Genomic DNA, 9,018 nt, shown 5'->3' on the forward strand with positions numbered 1-9,018 from the left:
TTTCTCCTCCCCCCCAACTCTGAAAGCATTTATTATATCCCCATATTCATTTGCTTTTTAAAAAGTTATGTTTCTTTTAAAGCTACCTTTAATGCATGTATTTGATGGGTTTAATAACCCTTCTTGAAAGCCAAAAGCATTTCACAGCCAACAGGAAGGGTTTTGAATGTCTACATGACAGATATTTAGAACTGTCTGCTTTTGTAAGTGTAGCAGCAGTTGCCTTGACTTGAAAAAGAAAGTTCGATGAATAATGATCATGGTTTGCCAATAGGAGGGGAGAGTAAACAACAGAATAATTTAATTCTTTTCGCTATCAACTTACCTTATTCAAAGGTTTCCCAGCTGAAGAAGGACTTATTAGATTCTTTGTTATAGTACAGATAAAATGACATCCTGAATTATTCATACCAGTACTGAAAATTGATTTTATTTCCCCTACTTTCTGAATTCCACACTAATAAGAATTGACTCTTATACAATTGTAACTGTTGTCATGCAGCTTTATAATTATCAGACCTAGACTCTTTCATGAAAAATCAGCTGGTAGACTATTCTTTCATATTGGACACTTTTTCTTTCTCTGCTCATTTTCTTTAAACTTCCCCCAATTATGTTTTCTCTCTTTTCATCAATAGTATACCAAATTAGTAGAAAAGATTTTTTCCATAAGATTTTTTAAAAAGTAAGCCATTAAATATTTGTTACAAATGTGATAGCACAAATGTTTTCTTTTTGAAAGATTAATAAGGATTCATCATTTTCTGTTTCAGATTCAATTAAAAGTGAATATACCACAAGCCCCTCGTAGTGTTTTATGGTGTCCACAGACATCCTGTTTAAGTGCAAACGTTTCTTTGAGGCATTTTGCTCTTTAGTTAATTGCAGAATCATCAGCTCTCCAGCTCACTTGCCAATGTTATTCTGTCTCATTCCACTTAATAGCAGTTGTGTGCTCACACTTTGCACACTGAAGCAATGTGGATGTTTTACCTTTTCTTTCTTGCTTGCTTTCTTTGGCCACACCCACAGCATATGGAAGTTCCCGGGCCAGGGATTGAATCTGAGCTATGGCTACAAACTACGCCATAGCTGTAGCAACGCCAGGTCTTTTACCCACTGTGCTGGGCCAGGGATCAAACCTGCACCTCGGCAGCAACCCAAACCACTGCAGAGACAAAGCTGGATCCTTAACCTGCTGTGACACAAGGGGAACTCCCTGGACACTTTACCTTTGTCATACTGTGTGGCTTGTTGAACTTTCAGCAGGGCTGAGGTTTGACGAAATGAAGAATTCTTTACAGTGTCATAAAATCCTTGGAGGCCAGGCCATATGTTTTGAGATTCTTTTGGGTATACACAGCCTGTCTGGTACACAATTCATGTAAGGTATAGGAAAGATCTGTGTCACAGTTGGTAATCCTGGTGAATTAGGGGACATTGCAAGGAGCCAATGTCCTGTGAGACTTGGGTTGTTGGACTTCTATGCATTATGGTGTAACTATATATTTGACAAAAATCATTTTAAAGCATAGTTTCTCAGAGTATCTGGATGTTTATTTATGTGCAGGAAATTATATTTATACTTTGCATATGTAATGCCAAATACAGGCTGTGGACCCATGCAGTGCTTTGCACAATCCCCAAAACACAACAGTCCCAAAGAAATATTTGTTCGATGGAAATAGATTTGAAACATAATATAGATGAGAATGGGATAGGATCCCTCTTCGGAAGCAGTAGATGCCACATCCACTGGTTGAAGTTGCCACGAATCTGTGTTTTTTGGACAAGATTAACTTTTTGGAGGAAACTCAAGAGTAAGCTGTAAATTCAATTTACTGATGAGATAGCTATACTTGTCTCGATGCTATTAGGAAACAGCCTACTTTAAAAGTTCCCAATGAAAAATCATCTGTAAACATAGGTGTGTTAGCATTTTCTGAAAGCATGTTGGACCATCTGAAAGCAAGGGACCATCCCAATTACAAATACAAATAAAAAGAAGATGGTTGACATAGAAGCTATGCCCACGGTCACAAAACTCTTGAAGAGAGCTATCCAGATCATCTAGTCCAACCCCTTTGTGAAAAAGATGAGGATTCTTTGCGATGGAACATGATGGAGGATAATGTGAAAAAAAGAATGTATGTTATACGTATATAACTGGGTCACTTTGCTGCACAGCAGAAATAGACAGAACATTGTAAATCAACTATAATAATTTTTTTAATTTTAAAAAGATAAAGATGAGGATATGGAGAGCCAGGGTGGTCACTCTTTTCCTAGTGTTCCTTAGGGAGGTGATTCAGCCTATTTTTTTCTTTGTATTTTTCTTGCTCTTTCATCACTTCATTTACTCCATAAATATTTTTTTGAATGCCTGCTCTTTGTGCTAATCATTGTTCAATGTGTTAAAGAAGCAAAAAAGATGAATCATTTTTTGACTGTACCAATTCCCCTAGGAAAGGGGGAATTGGAGAGAAAATTTAACTATTATAGCTACATACAGCTTTAAAGATTTCCAAGTAGTTTGGCATAGCTTGTTCTATTTAACCATGACAAACAACTTTCAGTTGTAAGCACACAACTTTCAGTATTTCTTTAGACCTGACTAAGGAAGCACCTTCTCTTCTGGTCAGCAAGCATCCTTCTAAGTGAGAATGACCCAAGAACTGTCACTGACCTGGATCTCCAAATAGCATTTGAAAACATGTGAGACCAGTGGAATTTAATATATGTTTCTTTTTGGTACCAGCCAGACTTGTAAAAATTAGGGCAGTATGAGCTAATCCTCCTGAATCTGTTGACCATTGATGATTAAAATACTATAATTATCAGAGATTTATCTCTAATAATGGTATTCCCATCTCCAAGGCAGTTATCATAATGCAAATCTCCCAGGTAGGGGAGTAATGACTGACCACACCTATGAGCAAAGCCAACTTTATCCTCCAGATACTTTAAATATTTAGCTTGCTCAACCTCCAAAATGGATTCTCTGGCCATGGAGTCTCAGGGTTAAAGATTTTTGGGGATCAGGGGGTGAGTCATGATGTACAACTCATTGCTCATAAGAAATTATCAGACAATGCAGTTATAACCTACTAGGGGATGTTTCATGGTAGTGACTATAGCCGATGGTGAATGCTATCTGGGGATTAATTCCCCAATTGCTTACTTGGGGAAGCTTCACCAGGAGCAGGATATAAAGGCATAATGTGTTTGCTAATCTCCCCAACTTCTGTAACTAGGATTGAAGGCGTTTATAATTTAGTGGGAGGAAGCAAGAAATTATTTTATTTTTTCAGTTGCACCCACTGGATGTGGAGGTTCCCAGGCCAGGGCTCGAATCCAAACCACAGCAATGACCCAAGCCACAACAGTGACACTGCCAAGATCCTTCACCTCCTGAGCCACTAGGAAACTCCAAAATGAGAAGTTTTAATACTTTTGCGTAAAGGAGAATCACTTCTCATAGTCAGTAGACTGAGGCGAGTATGTCAGAGAAGACTTTCTGAAGGGTCAGATCTGATCTTAGTCCCCAAAGATGCATGAGGGTTGGCCAGGTGACAAATGTCAGAAGGGTGTGCTAAGCAAAGGAAACAAAATGAGCAAGATTACAGAGGCAGAAAACAGGAAGGGGGTTTCGGAGACTACAGTTTAGTGTTAGTAAAATAGGAAAAGCAAGGCAAAGAGTGCTGGGTGCTGAGGCAAGAGAGGTGGCTGCTACCACCACGAAGATTCCAAGCAGTAGACCTGGCTAATGACCGCCTGTGTAGGGATGGCGGAAGCAGCAATAGAGATCATTTCTGCCTATGGAGACCGTGATCTCCTAGTCACAGTGGTTGTCAGCAGTTCAGCTCGAAAAAAATGTAGGAGATCAGAACATGCCACCCTCAAATATGCCACTTTGGCATAAGGGTTATTTTGAACTCAAATATATTGGTTTCTCATTTGAGAAACAGCAGATTTCCAAAAAACTCTCCCCTTTTCTCCCCTTAGCCTAAAAGCAGGACAAAAAATTTCCATTTTTAAAGATGTCTCACTCTCTCATATCAGGAAGAGGAGGGCAACTCTTAGATTCTTAATTATGGGAGACAACTCTGGACCCATCACCTCTGAGAAGAAGCAAGAGGAATCTACATAACACACCTAAATAAAATAACCTTCATCTTCTATCGCTCTGCCCCCATACATTTACTATTCCAGTTTTTCGACCCAAAAAGCTAAACCTATTTCCTCTGCTTGTCACTTCTCTACAAATTGACTGTTCTTTGTTGAGACACTATATAAGCTCTAAGTTCTAACCACCCCTTTGAGTTACCTGTCAGTTTCTCCAGAGTGTATGTGCTCTGCACTTGTTAATAAACTGTTTTTCTCTTATCAATCTGTCTTTTATCAGTTTAATTTCCAGGGTCCCAGCCAGAGAACCTAGTGAGGCAGAGGAAGAGTTGTTCCCTCCCCTTCAAAGGCAATGTCTTCTGAATACCTTGTTTTAGTCAAACTTTGCACATAACCATCTTTTGGAAGAATGAAGTTAAAGCAGGTCATGTAAAAATCTTTGCCAAAAGTCAATGTTTCTTTTTACCTAACCCAAGACTAATAATTAAGGGATTTCCTAGAAGAGCCATCAAGTACCTCTGCCCAGACTGCACTGCATAATTCCAGGAGCTCTGCTGTTGGCTATAGTATGAATGATGCCTCCTGGCATTGTGTAGTGCAATTACCCGTTTGGAACTGAATTGACTTTAACATGAGGAGAAACACATTAAGCAGAGGGTCTAGCACTTTGATTTCCTTCAAAGTTTCAAAATTCACCTCTTAAAAACACCAGCCAGTTGACAAGAGACATGGAACTCTTTCATATACTCTGTCTGGTGAGCTCAGTTTCCTTGACAATGATGGTATTGTCCAATAGAATATCCAGGACCTTTTATTTATAAGAGTCCATATTGATGGGGTTGATGTGTTTTTTTTCTTATTCACAGACACGGGAATTATAGTTCAGATAAAGCAAAGCACCAGGGTTCTCTTGTGGTGCAGAAGGTTAAGGATCCATGGTTGTCACTGCAGCGGCTTGGGTCCCTGCTGCAGGTTCAATCCCTGGCCCAGGAACTTTAGCATGCTGTGGACATGCTTCACCCCACCCCACAAAAGAGCAAAAGAGCAAAGCATAACTTCCCCTTCTCCACTACTCTGCCCCCTACAAGGTTAAGAATTTATACGGGATTTCTTTAAAAAAAAAAAAAGCGGTATCTTTTTAAAAATATTGAGATATAATTGATACATAACAAGGAGTTCCCGGTTATATTAGTTTCAGGAGTACAACATGGTCCAATATTTGCATATATTATGAAATTATGGACACAATAAATCTAGCTAAAACCCAGCCAAACACACTTAGTTACAACTTTTTTGTGTGTGATCAGAACTTTGAAGATTTACTTTCTTAGCAACTTTCAAATACACAATAAAATGTTATTAGAATGTTATTAACTATAGTCATCATACTGTACACCATATCCCTAGGATTTATTTATGTATAACTGGAAGCTAAACATAGTATCTGTTTGTTCGCTTTTTTTTTGGCCACACAGCTGAAAGCAAAACATAGTATCTTTTTTTTGGCCGCACATGTGGATGTTCCCTCTGCCACTGCAAGGTACCCGAGCTACTGCAGAGCTCTTTAATTTGCCAGGCCACCAGGAACTCCAAAACATGGTATCTTAAGACAGTTAAGCCTGTTTGGGGAATGCGCTGTAGGCTAGGTAGCCAATACCTTGGTTGTCTGTTCTGAGTGTAAGCAGCTACTCACCTGAAGCCCACTTCCATAAATCCTGTTCCCACCCAGTTCTCCTGGCTTGCAGTTATGTCATTGTAGAGACTATAGATCTTTATTTTACTTGAAGAAGAAAACTGCATGAGGGGTTTCTGGTTCAAGGTGGGTACTGTGCATGGAGAGCAGAACCTGTGCAAAAGTCCCCTTTCCCTTGTCACTCATCTACTCTGAGTGAGTAGGACAGTCCTATCTCTTTCAGAATTTTCATCTGGAGACTAGCTTCAAAGGCTGATTGTCTTCTGAGTCACCTAGTTTTCTTGTCAGGCCATGGTTTTCTGCTTTTTTATTCTTTTTTCTTTTTTGGTTGCCCCTAAGCAAATGGAGTGCCCACGCCAGGGATCAGACCCGAGATGCAGCTGTAAACTACGCCACAGCTGCCGCAACCCCAGATCCTTTAACCCACTGTGCAGAGCTGGGGGGTCCAACCCATGTCTAGGTGTGAATGCCGCCGATTCTTTTGTGCCACAGCGGGAGCTCCCGGGGCATGGTTTTGAATGGTTTTCCAAACAAGGAGAAATTCTCCTCTTTCCCTAATATTTCAGTTAAAATTTTTCTCACTGTTCTGTTAAAAGTGAAGAACGTTGCCTTCGCCCAGTTTTACCTTAAACTGTTGACAGGATGAAGAACACTCAGGCATGTGACTGGGTGCTCAGCCATTCCCCCCTACCTGCATGTCAATTGGAAGACCATTCGTCTTTGCCCCCACTCCTTCCCAGAGTGATGGTGGGCTAGGCGACATTTTAAAATTAGCTCCTTTTGATTTATGAATGAGCTTTATTCCTTCACCTGTAATAAATGCATTAATGCCATTTTCCTGTCACAGTTCTGGCAAGCTCTTCTGTTCATTAGGATGCAATTTCCTTGATGGTATGTGGGTAGCAGTGGAAGAGGGAGACTATACATGGTTGTTATGCAGAAATAATTATAAAATTTCTGTAGCAAATAGCTCTGATAGTCAAGTTAGGAGTCACAGTAAAGTTGAGCCATGAAGTAGCTGAGACTCTTTGAAAATAAGGAAAGAGCACTCTTCAATATGGCGCTCCATTCATTATGAGGGAAGTGTCACAATAGCTTTTGTCCTAAAGGGCCTGGTCTGGGGTTACCTCTCTAATCTCTCCTCCTACCCTTCTCTCCTCATTCCCTCCACTTCAGTAACATTGGCCTCCTCATCGTTTCTTGGTCCACTCTGCCACAGGGCTTTTGTGTTGGCTGTTCTACTGCTGGAATTCTCTTTGCTTACGTGTCTTCTGGGCTAACTTCATCCTTTCCTTCCAATCTCTGTTCAAATGACACCTTCTCAATGACACTATCCCTGACCACCCCGTATAAATGGCCAACCTGTCTCCTACTTCTCACCCCCTTATTACCTACCCTGCTCTATTTTGTCCTTTCCCTATTGCACAGTCTTGAATAATTTATTTCCTTGAGTCTGTTATTGCCTGTCTCCATATGAGAAGGGTCCATATGAGAAGAGGGATCTTGGCTTGTTTGGTCCATTGATAGATCCCAGATGACCAAAACAGTGCCTGGCATGTTGTGGACCCTCAGGAAATATTTGCTGAAGAAAGGAAATACATGGGCCGGGGAGGTCTTTACTGTCAGCCTCTGCATGATGACCTCCGCCCACGTGCCTTCTCCTATGCTTGTCGTATTTGAGAGGATGGTTAAGATACAGCTACAGGAGACTTCCCTGAGGAGGGAAGATGATGAGGTACGGCCCGAAGGCAGCATGTACTTGGTATGTTGAAGATGAGCACAGCTCAGCCGTGGGTCTGGGAAGGAACAGGTCAGTTTGGAGAAGATAGGGTGTTGGAGTGCATCATGGGAAATCAGGTTAGATATGTGAGTTCAAGAGAAAGGGCAGGGGATTCATTTTTAAAAATTGGCTTTCTTTCTTGTTGAAGAGGATCAGAACTTTTTATTTATTTATTTATCACAGCTTGTTCCTTCATCTCTTAACATTCTCTCTCTGGAGGTGGGAAGCTGAGGAAAAAAAAAAAAGAAAAAGAAAAAGAAATGTCTTCCCTTGTCTGAACCAGATGAATCCTACTATTTTGCTTTTTATTATTTTAATGACATGACCATTGAGTAATATTCATGGTTAACATTTCAGCATTTTTTTGCCCTCTAAATAGCAACTTAGGCGACATCCTATTTTATATCTTATGCATTTTTCCATTTCTTTTGTGATTTTTTTTTCCTCTCTCAGATGTCCATTTTACTAAATGCTGTCATGTAGCAATTCTTGTTTCTTGTCATATTGGATTTTGTTCCTTAGAAGTATTTGGCCACAACCAGAATTCAAGTTCTAGAAAATTTTATTAAGGCTTTACTATTCCTTCAAATGGATTTCACTATGTCTGTTGCCTACTCGGTAGCATCATACTTTAAATGAATGAAAACTATTGTGTTCCCATATCTTAAGACAGCACTGGCATTAGTTTAATGGTAATTCTCTTCATACAGTGCCTGGAAACTAAATTTTCAACTATTTATTAATTATTTAAGCACTGAAGCTGAAGAACAATTCAAAGCATCTCTGAACAAAGACCCAATCTTTTGATTTGTTACGTCAGCCTCCTTAAACTTTCAAAAGTATCTGAAGTGCACATACTCTAAGAATTAGTAAAAGTACAAGGATCAATTAGGAACATAATTGGAGATGATTGCATCTGGAATTTAGACTGAAGTTTGTGTTAAAATGAAGGGCAAAATGGTAAGCCAAAGCAAAATATACAAAATGAAAAACATAGCGGTTATCTGATAAAAGGGAAGACAAACCAGAAAATCTCTTTAATCAGGACACATGGATTTTTTTTTGGTCTGGCACTAATTTATCCCCTAAGTCAGGAGCAGAGAACATTTTGGAGGATATGGTAATAATAGAAATATTCTTTGGCAATTTATTATGTCACTGGTTGACAGAAATTAAGAATATGATATCAAATTCCATGTTGAATGTTTTTTTATTGAAAGAAAAGGGGGCTGACATTTAACAAAATGTGTACCTATCAAATGTCAATTCTTCCTCTGTTTTAAAAGAGCTCAAGGGAGTGTGCTCAGCGGAAACACTGGATCTTCGGATCTACCGTGTGACTAATTTCTGGTCAAAGAGATGTAAGTAAAAGATACTTCTGGGCAGGGTCCCTAGAAAAGAGGGGTGAATTCTTCCTGCA

The sequence above is a fragment of the Sus scrofa genome, chromosome 1 (genome assembly GCF_054392235.1).
Source record: "Sus scrofa isolate SSC_HxYL_T2T_F1_AM1 chromosome 1, Sscrofa_HxYL_maternal_Yorkshire_Landrace_v2.0, whole genome shotgun sequence".
NCBI classification, from domain to species: domain Eukaryota; kingdom Metazoa; phylum Chordata; class Mammalia; order Artiodactyla; family Suidae; genus Sus; species Sus scrofa.